Raw genomic sequence first — 19,746 nt, forward strand, 5'->3', positions numbered from 1 at the left:
TCTCTTTTTAAAAAAATTAACATACACCCAACATTGAAGACAGTGCCTGGACCAGAGAAGATGCGCCAAATAGTTGTTGAGCATATGAATGGAAGGACTATGTCACTAACTCTTTTTTTTTAAAAATAAATTTATTTATTTATTTATTATTTATTTTTGGCTGCGTTGGGTCTTTGTTGCCGCGTGCGGGCTTTCTCAAGTTGCAGCTAGCTGGGGCTACTCTTCGTTGTGGTGCATGGGCTTCTCATTGCAGTGGTTTCTCCTGTTGCGGAGCACGGGCTCTAGGTGCACAGGCTTCAGTAGTTGTGGTGCGGGCTCTAGAGCGCAGGCTCAATAGTTGTGGTGCACAGGCTTAGTTGCTCCGCAGCATGTGGGATCTTCCCCAACTAGGGCTCAAACCTGTGTCCCCTGCATTGGCAGGCAGATTCTTAACCACTGCACCACGAGGGAAGTCCCATGTCACTAACTCTTTAACTTAAAGCCTTCAAGTTTCTACTCACCACTGGTTAGCTGGTTACTTGGGAGTGGGAGAACGGCATGGAGAAAACAGACCAATGAATATGCACCAAAGCAGGATTCATAGAGCAAAAGAAATATTAAAGGAGTTAAAAGTGGAACCTATGAGAAAAACTCAAATGAGTTCACTCCTTTTATAGTCATTTATACCTGAACTAATATATGAGCTGTGGTCGAGTTAACAACTATCTATGAGTGTACGAAAGGATATTTTAAGGGAGGGGAAAACAAGAGAGGATTGTTTGCCTAGTGCCCTGCCCTGTTGCTGTCTGGCTGGGACCTGGCTCAAATGGGAGTTGATCTGGATCACACCAGCCTGAGGTCATCTCCGGTTCATAAGCCAGTGAGCAGGGCAAGGAATCAGGCCTCTAGGAACCCCTGTAACTGTAACTGAGTAGAATAAACTCCTCACCCTGCAATTAATCTGCCCACCTAGGAATCTCAGGAACAAATTAGAATTTTTGAGAATATAGTTGGCTCTTATAATTGGGAACATAAACCACTATCATTCAGTCTCTGTTGATTCATTTATTCAACAAAGACTGAGAAATAAAATAGTGGTTTAAATTGAAGACTTCCCTGGTGGTGCAGTGGTTGAGAATCCGCCTGCCAATGCAGGGGACACAGGTTTGAGCCCTGGTCTGGGAAGATCCCACATGCCACAGAGCAACTAAGCCCGTGTGCCACAACTACTGAGCCTGCGTGCCACAACTACTGAAGCCCGCACACCTAGAGCCTGTGCTCCGCAACAAGAGAAGCCACCGCAATGAGAAGCCCTCGCAACGCAACGAAGAGTAGCCCCCGCTCGCCGCAACTAGAGAAAGCCCGCGGGCAGCAACAAAGACCCAACACGGCCAAAAATAAAAATTAATTAATTAATTAATTAATTAAATTGAAGACGATTTAGAAAAGACTTAAAAAAAGAAAGTGAAAAAAGAATTAAAGCCTAAGTCAGCTTACAAATAAAATTCTTATTAATGATAATCTCAAATACTGAGTGAGTTTACCACTGGCCACACACTAAGTCATGTGCTTTACATAAATTCTCATGTCACCATCATAGTAGTCCTGTGATCCAGGTATTACTAGGATTCCCATTTACAGGTGAGGAAACAGGGTAAGAGGTTAAATGACGTTTCCAAGACTACCAGCTAATATGAAACCAGTCCAGGTCTAGCTGACTCTAAAGCACATGCTTCTAACCGGTACTCTAAACTGCTTTACTAAACCCTGGAAAGGCAGGAAGGGAGTAAGTGAAGCCCCATGTAGACAGACTTGAGCTACTAGTGATGAAGGATCTGAGACTTTGAGGAGTTAGGAATGTAAGGTAGAAGAAATTTTTACACTATCTCTCTGGTCTCTGCTCTCACATTCATGTAATTCATATTTTCAACAGAGAAAGGAAAGGCTGCGTCAGGGACACGTTAAGGGCAGGGAAAAAAAAGGGAAAACCGACAACAACAACAAACTTCCAGAGATCATTTAGGCCACTGCCTATCAGAAAACAGAAAAGGGAGGAACTCCTAAAGTCCTTGAGTCCCTATTTCCCTGTGAATGAAACAGACTAGTATGTAAATAAGAGCTTTGCATAAGCCAGACATTCTTTCAAGTCCAGTTTATCTACCGTATGAGTCACTTCCTTTTTAAAGCAGGAATTAAAAGAGATAGAGGCATATAATCATTACCTAGCACAAACTTTTTTTTTTTTTGAGTTTTAAAATGAATTTATTAAAGAATGGTCTTAGGAAGGCCACATTGTTTGATTTGTCGTAAAAAGAAGTTCTGTTTCTTCATGCTGTATAATAAAGGTAATGTAAGAAGGTACAGAGTTATAAACTTCTTTCTACTGGAATTCTCTGATAGTACGGCACAGTGCAGTCACTTCTGCAATGCTAGAATAAATTTTTAAAAAGTCTCTTCTATGCTTCTCTTCAAAAAGCGATGAACAATAACAGGATGGCATTAAAAAGCCTTTTTTTTTCCTATTCATTATGTAGTATTGGAGCCAGTATTTTTACCATCACAGGCTACAATTTTCACTTTATCCACTTTATAAAGTTCTGTCACCTCTCCGAATTCAAATCATTCAATACAAAAGTCCACACATCATCACAGAATCTGTACATATTTAAAGAGCCCCTGAAATTGACTCTGTTCCTGACCCTCTGTGCCCATGCTGAATTTATAGCCTTATCAAACTGAAGTAGAACTTGAAGGGCAAGTTGGGGGGTAATCTGTTGAGACTGTATAAGCTCATTGAGGCTCTCCTGAAGACTGTTTCCCAAAGTGGTATTTCTGTACAACTGATATGCCATGGCTTAGGAGGGAGAAATTCTTTTTCTTATTCAGGCTTGCACTGATATGTCAAGTCACTGATCCACACAATCTTAATAGACCTTTTCTTCTCATTCAGGTAGCAAAAAGGTAAAGGGCTCCTCCTTGGACAAAACGACAACATCATTTTGCATATACTGTACACACAGCCTGACCAGTTCCTATCCTTATTGGCAGAGAGAAATGAACAAGTAAGATAAACAGGCAGATGAGATGATAGAAGAGGCCACAGCCCGTTAACCTGCCACTTACAAAGGAATCTGAATAACAAGAAGCCTTTGACTGACTCATGAAATGTTTATCTCCTCCAAAAGGAAGTTTAACCCCACATTATCCACTAGAGCAAAGATGCTCATAAACCTTTGGAGGAAGTCTCAGAGTAGCCTAATGCCAGAAAAAAGGAAAAGGAAACAGCCACCCCTTCATTCACAGATAAAGGCTCCGCCTTGACCTTTCAACTGAAAAACAAATATAGTCATATTCTGTGATGGCACAAAAAGTAAACAGGAAAGCGACTGGCCTCTTTCCCATCTTAATGCCTACTGTAGATCTTGTCCCATCCCTGCAGTATATTTATCAGGGAAGACTTTTTTTTTTTTTTTTAGGATTAAAGATTCAATTTGAAGATTGAAGCAGGGAGGAAGGAAGCAAAGTTAAGTAGAAACTGAAGCACATTCCCATTGCCTCGGGAATTCCAGAACCCTAATCCATCCTTCCTATATACCCCGCACGTGAAAATGTGTCCAGAAAAGCCTTAGATTCACCCAGTTCCACCAGCGTCCACATTTACTAACATGCAAAGCTAATAAGAGCCACCAGCACCAACGTTTAGAGGTCTTGGGATGCCCTACATAATACAACAAAATTCTATTGAGCATCTACCATGTGCTAAGCACTGTTCTGGGTGCCAAGGTTACAATAATAAGCAAAATAGATAATTTTTCTGTTCTCAGGGATCTGTGGTCCAATGGGAGAGGCTGACAAGTTAACTATTGGTTCCAATGCAGCATATGCTAAGTGCTATAATTGTGGGGTGGGAGAACAGGTTCCTACGGGAGCTCAAGAGGGAAGGGGGTCTTCTCAGGGGACATAATATCCAAGCTGAAACCTAAAGGATGAGTAGGAATAAAGAAAGGATTTCAGGGAAGGGAATATGCAGGAGAAAGAGGAAGCTTTGCCTGGGTACACAGAGAACTTGGAATGCCTCAGATCCACCCCATAAAAGAAACAAAACCCATGTCAACTAAGAACAAGGTGTTTTCCTCTTTTAGTGTTTCATCAATTAATCCTCCTTGTGCTTTATGAGAAAAACCCTAGCCTTTGCTCTCTAAACAGGAATTTTCCCTCACTTTGCTTATCAGGTAATTTGTGAGCCTGAAGTCGACAGCCCTTGAGTAATTAGATTTCACAGTATTGGGAAGGTTTCTCCATCCTTAAAATTCTTCCTGACTTATTTAATGTTTCTGAATGTACTGTTAGGACTAGATAGGTGATTATTACACACACAAAATGAATGTAAAAGTACATACATAGGAACAATTATGAAAACAATAACAGCTAACATTTATTACATGCATACTCAGCACCAGCCACTTTTTCTAAGTTATTTATGCGCATTAAGTCGATTAATTCACACAATAGTAAATTCTACTGATATCTCTAGTTTGCAGGTAGGTTAACTGAGGCACAAAACGTTTAAGCAACGTGTCCAAGGTCGTACAGCTAGCAAGTGTAGAATCAGGATTTGAACTCAGACAGTCTGACTCCAGGGTCCATGAGTTTATCTGCAATGCTAGTCAATCAGGGCGAAGATGGAAACAAACTTTGCCTCACAGTTCTTTCTACCTCTGGCCAGTTCTGTGTGGGCCAGAGCTGAGCTGAAAACCTTTCTACCAGGTATACCAAGCAACACAAACTATCCGCGGTTCCACCTGTTAAATCCTAAGGCTGAAAACTTCTGAAATGTCCAGACTCCTCCCCAGATGCTTTGAGCTATGTTACTTCTGTTGGGAGCCCCTATATTCTTTCACAGAAGAGAGCAATTTCTGGTCATTTGGGACTGTTACTTCAGGATGACCGTGATTACATTCATCAAGTCTCTGACACTGAGCTTGCTAAAGGTGCCTTTTCTGAGGAAAACTCAAAATAATCTTAAGCCATTCCTAAGTCTTTACCTGAGGAATTAAGCTGGCTAGTTCTACTGTGGGAAAGTCATCTTTAAATAATTTGTGTACCACACAAAGAATGACTTCAAGAAAATGTTGTAAAAAAATTTTTCTTTCCTTTAGTAAAAAGTGTTCTAAGTTGAAGATTTATCTGCCTACCCACAGGAAAATGGAGCCAGCTGATTTTTTTTAAAGGTACCAGTTACAGGCCATATGATTCGACATGAACAAAATACTGAAACATCTAAAGGGATGAGAACTATAATTTATCCATATCATTATTTTTCTATTTAGAATTTAGTGTCATTTCATTAATTAGAAAAATGATTTTGGGGGAAAGGTTTTAAGAATACTTATCAGTTTGGTTTTGGCTGCAAGTAACAGAAACCCTCCTCCTCAAAGTTGCTGAACAAAAGAGAAACAGGGGCATCTTTGGCTGTTGGTAGAATCTAGCTTTGTGGATTAACTTTGAGCCCTTACGGGTCTTTATTATTTTCTGTATATTCAGCTAGGAATATATATTGCTGTTAAATTTTTTTTTTTTCCCTAATAGTAGTTGTCAAAAGGAAAAACAAAACCTGACCAACTTTCTTGAGTCCTAGGAGTCAACAGTTCTCAGATCATCATTTCTATTTTTCCCAAATAGATCAAAGCTGGATGAGAAGCCTCAGTAAAGAACTATGTAAACATTGCTTGTTTAAGATAACCAGGCCTCTCCGCTAACATTAGATAACCCCTGCAGAACTAGTAGAACTTTCTTGTAGCCATAAGCAGCCCTAAAGGCAGGTAGAGAAACCATTATCAATGGGTTTTATGTAGCCCCTATTCTGAAGACCAAGAGAACACCAAAACCCCGGGGGTGGGTGGTGGTAGGAATGATTCTAGAAACTGGTTTCGACAATTTCAAATCCCAATTTTTTTTAATTTTAAGATTTATCTTAAGATAAATTTAAGATATTTCATTAAGATCAAAGGTTTTTCATTATACTTATTTACAGTTCCTTACTAGTCAAAAAGGAAACAAATAATAAACATCTTTATCTTTAGGGAGCTTTTAACAACAGTTTAAAACAGTTTTGTAAATCTGTTTGTCCATTTTAAATTGTTACCAGTTAGATGCCTGAAAACTTACAATACCAGGGATGTCAGCCTTAAAAATACCAGTAACTGCCATATTGGTTAGTAAAGTAATGTTAAAAATATATATATATCTCAATTCTATCTTTTTACTTTTTTAACCAACTCTAATTTGTCATTCATAGGAGTACATATAGAATTTCCCTCTTGCGCTTAGATTTTTAATATGTACATTCTCTCTTCTTTCAAATACCGGTTGATACTCCATTGGAAACAAGTTGCTGAAGGAACTAGTACAATGAGGGGCATAATGCTTACCCCAACTTTTTTTTTCTTATCCCAACTTTAAACAAAGGCCACGCCACACACAAAATAGATTGGGGAGCAAAAGTGGTGAATACCACTTTCTAAGCCAAACTCAATCCACTTGTTACTTTCTATCATTACCCACTGCCCTCAATAAGAAAAAACTTCCTGGCAGTCCATTTATGCGAACCTCTAAGCAAGAACTGAAGGGCTTAACTGCAGAATGAGTATTCTAAAGAAATATATATTTCTATGTTTATAAAAATTGTTCTGATTTTAAATATTGAAACATTAAGATAAACATTTGAAGCTCATTTGTCATGAGTTTTATTTCTAGCTTCCAGACAAGTTCATATAACAAGTACAAATGTATTTCCTTTCTGGGTATCAGGTACTTATTTCTATAAAGAGATCTTACCTGTCTGAACGGAAGAGACAGAATTGCTACAGTCCCAGATCTGTGTCTCTGCTGCATTTAAAGTGGCACAGTTTCTCATGCCTGTTTTTCTTTATAAGCAATTAAAATTATTTGAGATCATTCTGCATCCCCTAAATTTCAAAGGTGCAACTGTATATCACACCAAAAAGTAGTTAAATTCAAGTGGCTCATTATTCAAGGATGAGAGGTCAAATTCATTCAGGCAATGAACAACCAATTCTGGCTGCATTCAACTGTTTATGGTTTAGGTTATTTTCTTTTTTAAAGAGCTGATTTTCCTCTCAAACCAATTCAGTCTTTCTTCCACAAACCGTTTATAGGGGTAGATAAAACCTTTAACACAAAAGCCAGCAAAAATTGTATATATACAAGGTCTGCTTATCGACAATCAGTATTGAACTACATTAAACACTGATTTTTCTTCCATTTAGATAAAATTCTTAGATTGCTGTGATGAAGTCTCATTCGTTCTAACTTCCTTTACGAACGAGGACAGCCTTTGCGCACTGATTGACATAAGGAAATAGTTTTGTTGGTGGTTTACAAATGCTTTTGAAGAATACAGGTGGGATTACACATGACGCCTCCACCAAAATAAATGTTGGTAAAATCATGACTCCATTCAGCATTAATCAAAGAGCAGTAGGGAAGTTACTGTGAGAAACCTTACTTAGTAAACAATAAGAGATCAAATTCCACTGTCAAAGAGCAACTTTTAAATAGTTAAAACATGATTCATACAAACATAGAATGAACACGTGTTAACTCATATTCAACTCATTGATGGAGGACCCAGTGGAATGGCAAAGCTGGTTCCCAGGGCTTTTAAGAACCTGTGTGTTTTTAGAAATTTGTAAAAAGAGAATGTCTGAACAAAATTGCTACGTTAAATACAAAACTGGTTAATGTCCTACTGGATAATCTTTGGAGATATCTTTCTACCAGACATAAATCTACAAATCAACATATAACCCCATGGAGTCTAGGCCTTGTTGGTAGTAAATTGTGTGTTAAACAAAAGGTACTTTTCCTTGGTTAATTATATAATCCTTGGTGGCCTTTTAAACATTTCCCCAGTGTAACATTGACGGGACATGCTGTCCTCTTTTTCCCTTATTTCCAAGTTTGCGATTATTTTTCTTGCCACCTCTGAAGTTGTGCTTGAAAAAATAAAAATGAGATTCTAGCACTATATCATTAAGAGCCATTATTGAAAAGTATTTCCCAAATCTGGAAACACAAAATTTCTGGAAATGAAATTTAACTTCGTTTCTTCAGCTCTGGTTTGAAACAATGATTCTCCATCTTGTGAGTCACTGTTTGCCTCTTTTTTCTCTCCCTATTCTAGTAAAGACCTGAAAATTTCCTGGCAAAGCCATCTGGTTCTCCCCTCTGCACATTGGCACAAATTAAACAAACTGCTTTCCTATTTTAGAAGAAATACCACATTCTGCCACACTAACATCCAACAACTTTCACCTAAGAGAAAAATGCTTCTTTTAAGTGAACACAAGTCCTCACCCTCTTGCCCTTTCTATGCATTAATGGTCAGCCAACTACCTCTGTTAGTAGCCATTCTCCTTTGATTAGAAAGCCAATACTATTCTCCAAACAAAATGATCACCATGCCTTTAATGTCCTCCTATCTTATTTTCCAACTCCAAATTCTTTTGGGGGTCCCTTTTAACCTTTCCTGAACCTGACAGATTAAAATGCTCTCCTAAAACTCCAACAGATATTGAACCAAGAACCAAGTATTCCCACAAATACTGAAAGAAATGAGATTACATTTCCTTTGCCTATTTCCACCTCCTCTCAGAGTAAAGGATTTGACTTTAGTAGTAAACAGATTGAACGTAGGTAAAAGATGCAAAGACTCAGAAGAGGATTTAAATGAAAAACACATGATGATATCACGCATAGGCAGAATCTAAAAAAAAAAAAAGATACAATTGAACTTATTCACAAAACGGAAACAGACTCACAAACTTAGAAAACAAACTTATGGTGACCAAAGGGGAAAGGTGGGGGCGGGGGGGAGGATAAATTGGGAGTCTGGGATTGACATGTACACACTACTATATATAAAAGAGATAACCAACAAGGACCTACTGTAGAGCATAGGGAACTCTGCTCAATATTCTGTAATAACCTCAATGGGAAAAGAATTTGAAAAAGAATAAATGTATGTATATGTATAACTGAACCACTTTGCCGTACACCTGAAATACAACATTGTAAATCAACTACAGTCCAGTATAAAATAAAAATTAAAAAAAAAAAAAAAAAAAACCCACGTAATTAAAAAAAAAAAAAAAACAGGTACAGAAGTAATTGCTTGGGGCTGAGGATTCGTCATTTATTGAATGTGTTGGGCTTTGGGGCGTTTTACTACCGCTCCTGCTCTACCTCAGGAAGCCACGGCACGAGCTGGAAGCGCCGGCCTCTGCCTGCAGTACGCTCTGGGTTTCCTCACACACGAGGACCAAACTGCAAGGAAAGGCCTAGAATGTAAATGTCTCATTAGCCTGAGTCTGGGCTTGCTGCCCAGTTCTGATTGGGTTCCCAGTGACTTCTTTTGGGCTTGGGGCCAGGACTTATTTTTATGTTAGATCTTGAAGAAATTTATTCAGTTCCCACAAACCTCATGGTACTGTGAAAACTTCAGATTCATCAGCAGCCGTCTCGGAGAGGGGTGTGAACAGAGAGGGTAGCCCGAAGGAGAGAGAAAGACAAAATGCCACAAAGATAGTTAATGAGGTATAGAGCTGTGCTCCTTTTGGTCACAACAGTCCAGGTTTTGATCAACCAATCTCCAGAGCTAAATTCCCACACCAGCTTGAAATAATGAGCTACCCAGCCTCCAAAGGAAAGCCCCCAGTGTGGGGGGCTGTGAAGGGACAGAGGACAGGGGACTTCCATTTGCTCATCACTAACCACATTCCCAACCTTGCACCTGGTACTTCAGTTAATTCATTCTTCAGGACAACCCCATGAAGAAGGACAGGGAACAAGAATCTTACAGCCACTATGTCATCAACCCCTACCCTCACTTTTAATTCCACTGACAAACACAGGCTATGCTTAAAATTTGGAAACCAATGACAGTACCAGAATTAACTATGTAACTTGAATAAAACCAGATTTAATTCTTCCTTTGCACTTGACTCCCACAGTCAAGTGGGAGGCTCATTAGTAAGGACAGAAATTCACCCCAAAGTGAACTGAATGTATGAAGGGCTATTCAGCATTCTTGGAGGACGAATGGTGAGTCCCACCTTTCCGCCACCGCACACCACCCCCGTGTCTAAGGGCACTGAATACATAGATAGCTATGGTCCAAGGATAAATTGTTTTTTCTCTCTCTTTTGGCCAGACTTGGGTTGAACAAGGACCAAGTTCTTGGTCACATGCATGGCCCTTAACCCCCAGGGGAAGGCTGATTGGGTTAGCTGGGGTGTAGTGAGCCCTCTTGGGTGAGCAGACAGAAACCACCTGTACTGGAGGGAAGAGAGCACACAACAGGGAGTCCAAAGCCACAGGTGATTTTGAAAAAGACATGAATTACGTTTTTTAACCTATGCTAACAAAACTCTAACCTGTGACCTAACAAGCCAAAGATATTGGAAGAATCTGACGGGAACAGTGAATTAAAAGCCTTCTTTGCTGCTATCTCTTCCCAGTGGAAGCAATGACCTTCAACATTCTTTCATTCATCCAACAGATATTTATTGAAAGGCTACTATACACTAGACATCATTCTAGGACCTGGGCAGCAGTGAACAGGACAAGAGCAATGACAAAAAGGTTCTTTGTCTTCCTTATTAAAGTAATATATGCATATTCAAGAAAAATTATAAACTGGAGATAAACTGAAAGGAGAAATCATTTGAATTCTCCCAATCAGAAAAAAAAAATACTGTTAACTTTGTGGGATATATATTCTTCTTTTCAATCTATTTTCAATGTGCATGAATCCATAAGTACATACATACTATTTTCCCCAAAATAATACTAAAATGTACATAATATTGTATCATGGCTGCTTTTTTCACTTGTCACATTGTTAGTCATATTTCCATATGTTACAGTCTGACTAAATGCTAATTTCCTCATTTCAAAAGCAGGAGTAAAAGCATTTTTTTTTAAATCCTACCCAGTGAGCTAGACTCAATAGATATGAGGCAGAGAAAAGGGAAGAGTAAATGGAGCCCCAAGCCATCCCCACCCCTGGGTTTCTGACCAGGAGAGAGCAACTGCTACCACTCCCACAGTTCCCAGTTAACTGCAAGGAAGCAGGTGGGCAGCACCCTGATGGCTGCAAGTACCTGCAGGCCCTGGTTCATAGCACTGGGTCCACCTGGCCCAGGCAGTGGAAGGACAGCAGTTCCATCAGTGGGTTTAACAACAGCACAGTCTGGAATGCTTGACCCTTGCCTCAGGTTTTACCTGGGAGGGAGGCCAAAGCTTACCTGGGTGTGGTCAGCGCTCTTAGGGAGAACAGCAGGGCAGGCGTGGGCTACTTGGCCCAGGTATAAGTAACCTGTAATTTCTTCCACATTATATGTTACTAAAAGCTAGTCACATCCTTATTATTCAGTTTAGCACTTACGCCTAAGTTCAATCTGTTATACTTTGGCAAAGTTGCACACTTAAGGTCTAAATCACTAAATAATTTAAGAGAAGTCTGGTGCCCAAAGAAAGAAAGCCTCCTGTCAAGGTGGGATTTGCTTGTGGGCACCAGGCTCACACAGGAAATTCCTAGGGGAATTATCCCAGGAACCACCCACAGCATCATTGACTATCTCTTATTCCATGGTATCAGTAAACCAAAGTTTATTTTATCAATTGTCTTTCTTTGAAAAATAATTTTTATCTTCTATTTTTTTAACCTTAATATTCCTGCAATGAATATCTGACTGCTAAATGTTCATTCACTTGCTTTATTATAGCCTACGATAAATTCTTTCAGGTAGAATTATCAATTCAAAGGGTATAAATATTTTTATGACTTTTGCAACCAAATTACCAGACAGCTCCCTCAGAGAAGTTGTACCAATCTTTATTCTCACTAGTCTTGTGTGGAGGTATTTAATTGCCTATAACTTTCTCTACACTGGGTATTACCATAAAACAAAATTGTTAATTTGATATGTGAAAAAAATAATTTCACTGTTTTCCTTTGTATTCCTCATTAGTAATAAATGAGGCTGAAGATATTTTTATATGCATGTTTGCTATTCACTTGTTTTACGAATTAACTATTCACATGCCTTGTGAGTGTCCTTTATACAGTAAGGATATTAACCCTTTGCATGTATCTACTTTGCAAAGAATGAGCTTTCATGATTTACATTTTATAGATGCCTAATCATTTTTGTCCTCTTTGCCCTGTAAGTCATTTAAACGATTTCTTTCTTCCCTTGTTGGCTGCATTTATGACTTTCCTAATCATATTCTAAAACCATATATTTTGAAAGAGCTCAGTATATAATCCATGCTGTAGAGGAGTCACAGGGTTGCAACAAGCAATTCTTTTCAATTTGTATTTTTAGTATCATGTTTTTCTTCTTTTTTTTTTTTTTTTGACTGCAGTTGAATTCATATATTTTACTTTGTGATTCAGAATAACTTCTCTGAGTATATATGTCAATAGGCACATCTAAGTATGTAAGCAAACATATACAATATATAACATATATGTATATACCACTAATAGAAACAAAAATTTTATAAAACAGTACTGCCCTTAATACCTGCCATATATACTGCCATTTTCTTTTCTCTTAGCCTAGTTGAGACCCAGTTAAACTGATTTCATAAACCATTAATAAGATCCAACCCACAACTGGAGAAACACTGTAATAACTGAAGATGTTCTGGACCTAGGAAGAGATGTAAGCCTAACTCTTCCCCTAGAAGACTCATCCTTATTTTTCTGGAGTCCAATTAATTAGCAGTAACAATCATTATCGTCAGAACATTCTTTTATGCTTATCAAGGGTTTTACATGTAAACTTTCACACTTTTTGATAAGGTAGGGATTATTACTGTCCCCATGTGACAGATGAGAAAACTGCGGCAAAGAGATTAAGAAACCTGCGCAAACTCCCATGGCTAGTACGTGGCAGAATCAGATTTTGAACTAAGCAGCCCAATTCTAGAAACCCTTGTCTTAACTCCTCTGGCTTTCCACTCACTCCGCTGCAGCTGGATATGAGTCCAGGGACCCTGACTCTTAAGCGTGGAAGAAAACTAATTGCAAAGTTTAGCACCAAAGCTTCAGAAATTTTGGTGGTTCTAATAAACTATAAAACATTGGGAGGGGAAGAATATAGGGGAAAAGAGAATAAAAGGTAAGTTTCCATCATCCGAGTCATCGAGGACAGTTTGCAAAGAACCTAATGAGTTGCAAAATCTTGTTTCTCCCTGCCCAAGGAGGAGTAGGTGAAAGAAACGTGAAGCCCATATAAACCAACTGTGGAAGGAATATTAGGACAATGGGGCTGGCTGGTTGATGGGTCAGGACTAGACAGAAATCTGAAATGAAATTCCACCCCAAACACATGTGTGCACATATCTGTCTCCTATTTTTTAACAACATGGAGCCTATAACCTTTACTGGAATGTGTGGCTGAGAGTGGGGGAAAAGGGAGCTGAAGTCTCAACTTGTGAACAGAAACAGCATCAAAGTCTACCACGTGAAAAATTTGTTCCTTATGATGTTATTGAGGCATCAACACCCTCCTGCTGTGCTGGTTTCCCAGAGTCCAGAGTCCTAAAGAAGAGTTGCCCAGAATTTGGGTTTTCCTAGGTCACACACTCCAACTCTCTTTTTCTTTCCTTTAATACTTTACTATTTGTGTTGAAGTCCAAGACTCAGCTTGTTCTACTCAGGAGGATGACGGTTTGGTTTAGTGGTGAAAAGTTCTCCATCAGAGCGGCAGGAAGACCCCATCATGCAAGTCTTTAAAAACTGACACAGTAATTCAGACCATCATTTAATAACATCACAACCAGGAAGTCCATTTTTAGGTCTAATCTACATCCATCTTGCTGAAATTTATAAACTTTGGCTTCCCACCCAGCCCCAGAGCGGTGGATGCCCAAGGAAATTTTGAAACAGTAATTGAATGTATACTGAGCACAGGAGAGTTCATTAACTTGCATACAATGCATTGTGATCCTCAGATAAAAGGTGCCACTTTGAACAAGGCCTCACTAATTTCTTCCACAAATTAGTCCCATAATTAAACTCCTGCTAATAGTAATTGTAAATACTTCATTACTAAATAATTCCTATTCAGAAAAGAAAAATGCCGCTCATTTACTTATTTTATTGCTGGATGGGTGTGTACAATGGATCTTTATCTAAAGATCCAGGGCACCGAGCTCTTGCCATTTAAATCAGGAACAATGCTGAGATAAGTTAGGCACAATGCTTTCAGATCCTCTGCGCCAGAGGAAAACGGGCTTCAGCTTCCCAGGAGTAGGTCAGAGGTGGAAGGACTGGGTTTTGTGGTTGCATATTAACTCTCTGACCTCCACTAGATAGCCAGGTGACAGCTGCAGGGAGGTTTCTTTGAAGTGTGACATTCTTGCGGCACTTCAAAGGGCACTGGCCTCTGTGGCAGGTATGTTTGCCGGCCACACCTGGTACCTGCCAACCCCACCGCAGCAGCTGGCCGGCAGGAAGCTCCAAAGAACCAGTCCAGGGTCTCTCTAATGAAGTGCATCCAACTGATAACTGCACCAAAGGGAGAGAGCGGGGGCCCTGAGATGAAGGAACAGCTTCGAGCCCCGACCTTCTCTGAAAACATAATGCCTCCTCTGCCCAGGTCAGATCTTCACAGCTCAGAAAGCAGCAAGTATGGAATTTCGCCTGGAAAATGCCCTTTGTGGAAATCCAACCTGATTCACACAGGGGAGAGGGCTGAGCAGGAAGGCTTAGTTAAAAGTAAAAGGTAAGCAGAATGTCAGGCAGTAAACTTGGCTGGGAAAGCTAAGTGGGAAACAACCCGAATCACTGAAGCCAGCCGGCCAAAGGGAGCATATGGAGGTCAGATCTAGAACAGGAAAATAAGCCTGGCCTCAACCCAAGTCGGTTACGAAGCACTTAGCGCGTATATTATGCTCCATGGCACTGCCAGTCACCTGAAGCAACCACCTTTCCGCGGTCCCACTGAGTAACAAGAATTACAGAGTCCCTACTATGTACGGACGAGTGTCGTGAAGGGGATGAAAACACAATGGTCCTCAAAGAAGTTACAGTCTGGTGGAGATTATCAGCTGTAGACCTTTTCAGGCATCTGGCCTCTAAAAACAAACATCCTTGGGTCTGAATCAGAGCCCTTCCCTTTGCTTCCTGTGAGACGTTGGGCAAATGGCCTGACTCTTCTGTCTGAGTTCCACCCCTAGAGAGTAGTTGCGAAGATTCAATGAGCAAACGCACGTCCAATGACTAGGACGGTGCCCAGCGCTTAGCAACGTATCAACAAACATGACCTAATATTCTCACTACTATGGCAGGGACGGAGGTGGTAAGGTGGGACACGGCCCCGCAAAAACCTCTGTCCCACCCAGCTTACGGGTCTCGTTGACTGGCAATGAACTGTCTCTGCACTCCTCACTCACTCGTTTCTGGGGAAGGAGTGGGCCTACACCGGCTGTTCGTGGTCTGGCAGAGAATGCTGCGAACCTAGTAAGTAACCAGAGTCTCCAGTGTAATTTTCTTACTACATCCAGCCTGGAAGCCAGTGCAGTGGACCCCACCCTGGTGAGGCAAGGCGGTGCGCTGGGAAGGCGCTGTGCTAATCCCAGCTCACCGCACACAGAGTGCTTAGCGCACGGGCTTGTAGTGAGGATTAAATGAGACCATGGATGCAACGCTCTTAGCAGAGTGACTGGCACACACTGAGGACTCCATAGTCACTGTTTTGTTTTTTGTTTTTTGTTTTTCTGGCCGCGCCACGCGATGTGAGATGTTAGTTACCCCCCCCACGCCCCCACGCCACCCCCTCCGACCAGGGATCGAACCCGTCCGTGCCCCCTGCAGCGGAAGCGCAGAGTCTCAACCACTGGACCACCAGGGAAGTCCACGTTCACTGCTCTTAATGAGTTGAGATACAGCCATCGTCCCCGGAACAGCAAGTGATTGTTTTCCATCGATATCCATTCGCTGAGCTAGCTGTCCAAGTCACTGTAGAGGGAAGAAGAAAAAGGCGGGGGGCGGGGGGGGGCCTTGCTGGGCTTTGAACCCTCACATGCATGACACAGGACTGGAAAGAGCACTGGTCTGGAATTCGCGAAGACCCGAGTTTGAATCCTGACTTCACGACGGATTAACCAAGTTACTTAACCTATGTAAGCCTCAGTTTTCCCATCTATACAATGGAGAGAGGCGTTGTAAAAATTAGACCTGATGTACGTAAAATACCCAGCCCAATGCCTGGTTTACCATGGCTAAAAAGATACATTGGTGGCAGCCACTTTCTCTGTGGGTTCTCCCTTCATGCATTTTATGTATTCCCTTTTAGCAAGTGCTTTGTCCATCGTAAAGGCTGTGAAAACTGGCTCCAAACATAGGATAAGATCACATGACATCAAACATCAACGTTTTTCACCCAAAGAATGAGTACACATCAGAATGAGAAAACCCAGTGTGTCAACAATGTCAGCCATGCTTCCCATAGGTAAGGCCATGGGTGAGGCTGGCACCAGCCAGAAGGGAAAAAGAGCAAGAACTTAATAAACACACACCCTTCCTTTTCTCCTACTACCTCCTCCCATGACTTTCTTTGTCTCTATTGCCAACCAGGCAATGCCTTCCAGACCTTTAACACACGCGTACATGCTAGGTCGTCACCTTGGATCTAGCCCCCCTTCTTCGTGTAAGTAGGCATACGTGGCACGGGGTGCTAGAAACGGCCTGAGCTTTGAGGCCAGACGCATCTGTGACTTCCCAAAGGCCAAACTCCTACTCAAACTGACTCGGTTTTTCTAAGACCCCACCCCAGCCATTTCCACCTTCTTTGCCAAGGCCAAAGCATGTAAGGTCTCTAAGCCTCTTAAAACACCCTCTGTTAGGACTCCCCATTCCAGCATGATTCTCCTCTGTCGAACCTCTCAGTGGCTGCTGCAAGGATCTGTACCCCACATTTTAGCCCCTCCCTGAAAAACAACCCTACCCTGTGAGCAGGGGAGCCCTTACTGTTAATACCGCTGCTACCACTATAATGATAACGTTATCTCTGTTAAAGCACTGTGCTAAGGGCTACAGGGACATTAGATCGTTTTATTTCTTCCAGCTATAAAGTAAGTATTGTTTTTTCCAATTTTGCGAATAAGAACACTGAGACCCAGAGCGCTTGGGTAGCCTGCCCAGAGCCACAGAGCTACAACAGAGCAGCTCTGGGATTTCAAACAGGTTGGTTCATTCATTCACACATCCATCTATTCATTCCCTCAACATTCAACAGAGAGTTACCAAGCATATACTCTGTGCCAGGAACAGAGCCAGGTATTGGTACATCGACAAACAGGTTGGGTGCCATTCCTGCCCTAGAGGGACTTCTGTCTCCAGTCTGACACCAAATCCTGTTTTTTAACCATTAAATATACGCCTCCCAAATTAGAGACCAAACAGTTGTCCCGACAACATATGGTATATATGCCCTAACCTGGAAAAGGACTTGTAACCTGCCTTACCTGGAGACTACGGCCTGATAGGCCAAATCATCACTCTGTACAACCAAAAGGAAGAACTTCCACATAGTTCTGGGAAATGCAGACTGTATTGTGGAAGTGCCGCCCTAGAAGGCTGAGACCTCTCAACTCCAGTCCTGCTCAGCGGGACTCCAGCTCTCACAGAGAAGCCCGTGAGTGCCTGCCACACACAGCCCGCCACACCTCCTCTTCCAGCACTGGCTTCCATCCTGCCTGAGGAAGGCATTTCTAACAGATGCTTCAGTCCACTTCCTTGTCAGGCTGGCTCGGCCGCACTTGGGGGATTGTTTCTATTTCTGTCTCTTGCATACACAGCCAGTCCAGACAGGTAGGCTCCAAGTCAGCATTTCCTGTGATTTAGAAACACTGAGAAGCTAACTCTACAATCTCCTTCTCCAGGGCCTCTGTGCTGCCCATCGCTCGGAGTACAGAGAATATGATACAACAGGTGCCCTTGGATGGGAGACTCCCCACAAAATACTATTAATTCCTAACATGCCCCAAATGCCCCCAATTGCACCAGCCTTTCCTTCCACACTCAGTAAGACATTTTAAATGCAAATACTCTTCTAAAAGGTCACATTCACACTAAGAGTCCATCTTTTTCTGGTGACATTAGGGGGTGGGAGTGGTATGGAAGAGGGGGCGGATTTCCTTGTGGCAGCCAGGACTGAAGGAGAATTTGGAGCATAGGGGAAAAATACTGGAGACGCGGAGAACCAACTTTGCCCATGTCTGACTCCCAGTACCAAATCTGGGCCTCGTTTTCAAAACACAAGTGCCTCAAACCAAGGGTAAAGTAAGATGAAATACAAGACCCTGCTTTCTTTCCATACTCTTCCCTCATAACATTTCTCTGTACATAAAAATCTGACATATTTTAGAGGAAAAAAATATAATTTCCATAGTACCAAACCATCATATATTTTCTAGTTTTCAGAAGATTTATTATAATGTGCTGACATGCATATCATTTTGAGGAGACAACTCAAGTTTCAGAAAAAAGGCATTCCACATAAATGTCCATAAGAAAATATAGCCTGTCTTCCACGAATAAGATGGGTTTCATTTAACATTCATTGAAGTGTAACTTGCTTTCAGCTCATAAATCTTGACAACAGATTCTGGCCCCCCGTGTACTGTTTTCATTGGCTAAGTCACTTTTTCTTTCCCTTGACACTTTATAGTTTGTGTTTAAATATGAGACACAGCTGGTTTTGCCAGTGGGGGGTTTCTGGTTTGGCTTTACAAGAAAACACAGAACAAAATCCTCAAAGATTTACAACAGGTGCTCTGTTTTCTCCTCATAGTGAAATAGTACATTGTGTACTAACGAAAGGGGAACAGAAAAAGCAAAACAATGAAATACCCAATCTAGCAGGATAGAAAATATGAGACTGGGCTGATTGGCAATTTTTTTTTTTTTTTTTTTGGCTGCCTTGGGTCTTCGTTGCTGTGCGCGGGCTCTCTCTAGTTGTGGCGAGCGGGGGCTACTCTTCGTTGTGGTGCGCGGGCTTCTCATTGAGGTGGCTTCTCTTGTTGCAGAGCACGGGCTCCAGGTGCGCGGGCTTCAGTAGTTGTGGCTCACGGGCTCTAGAGCTGCAGGCTCAGTAGTTGTGGTGCACGGGCTTAGTCGCTCCGTGGCATGTGGGATCTTCCCGGACCGGGGCTCGAACCTGTGTCCCCTGCATTGGCAGGCAGATTCTTAACCACTGCGCCACCAGGGAAGCTCCTGATTGGCAATTTCAGAGCAGCTGCCGTATTTTAAAGGGTAGGTATACATCTCTGTAGATGTGCTTAGTCTATCTGTTCCCTTGAAAGAAATTGCCAATGCTAAGGATATAAGAACTTTAAAAAGTATGTCCAAATTCACAAAGTAGAGAAAGATTGTGTGTGACAGAGTTTGGGGGGTGGTGATGACAATGGAGTTCTTAACAGATAGACTATTCTGAGGATGTATACACCATTTTCCTTTTTGCTCAGATGGCAGAAATGGACCAACAGTACACTCTGTGGCCTAATAACCAACCAAGCCAAGTTCCTATCAAGCCAGAGGAGTGGAACAGCCAAGGATTTGAGTATAAAAGACACTGTATTGTCAGAACCAGCCTTGACTTGACATGTGAGGGAGCCCTAGATGGGGCCTAATTTTCAGATAGCTCTTTAACGAAGGGAAATGATAAA

General features: G+C 41.5%; 1 long non-coding RNA gene and 1 pseudogene across 2 annotated transcripts in view; one reads left to right on the plus strand and one right to left on the minus strand.

Annotated features, from left to right (window-relative positions):
- Nucleotides 1-321: 321 nt before the first annotated feature.
- On the minus strand, nucleotides 322-14,672 carry LOC309609792 (transcription initiation factor IIA subunit 2 pseudogene; annotated as a pseudogene). The gene has a single exon. The product of its transcript is annotated as a transcription initiation factor IIA subunit 2 pseudogene (transcript).
- Nucleotides 14,673-15,883: 1,211 nt separating this feature from the next.
- The window catches only part of LOC309609816, a 252,719-nt gene continuing 248,856 nt past the window's right edge, over nucleotides 15,884-19,746 (plus strand). Inside the window, exon 1 of the long non-coding RNA XR_014233601.1 lies at nucleotides 15,884-19,121. This is a non-coding gene — a long non-coding RNA (uncharacterized lncRNA). The remainder of the gene's footprint in view (nucleotides 19,122-19,746) is intronic.

This window comes from Balaenoptera borealis, assembly GCF_965194805.1.
Source record: "Balaenoptera borealis genome assembly, chromosome: 13".
Classification (NCBI taxonomy): Eukaryota; Metazoa; Chordata; class Mammalia; order Artiodactyla; family Balaenopteridae; genus Balaenoptera; species Balaenoptera borealis.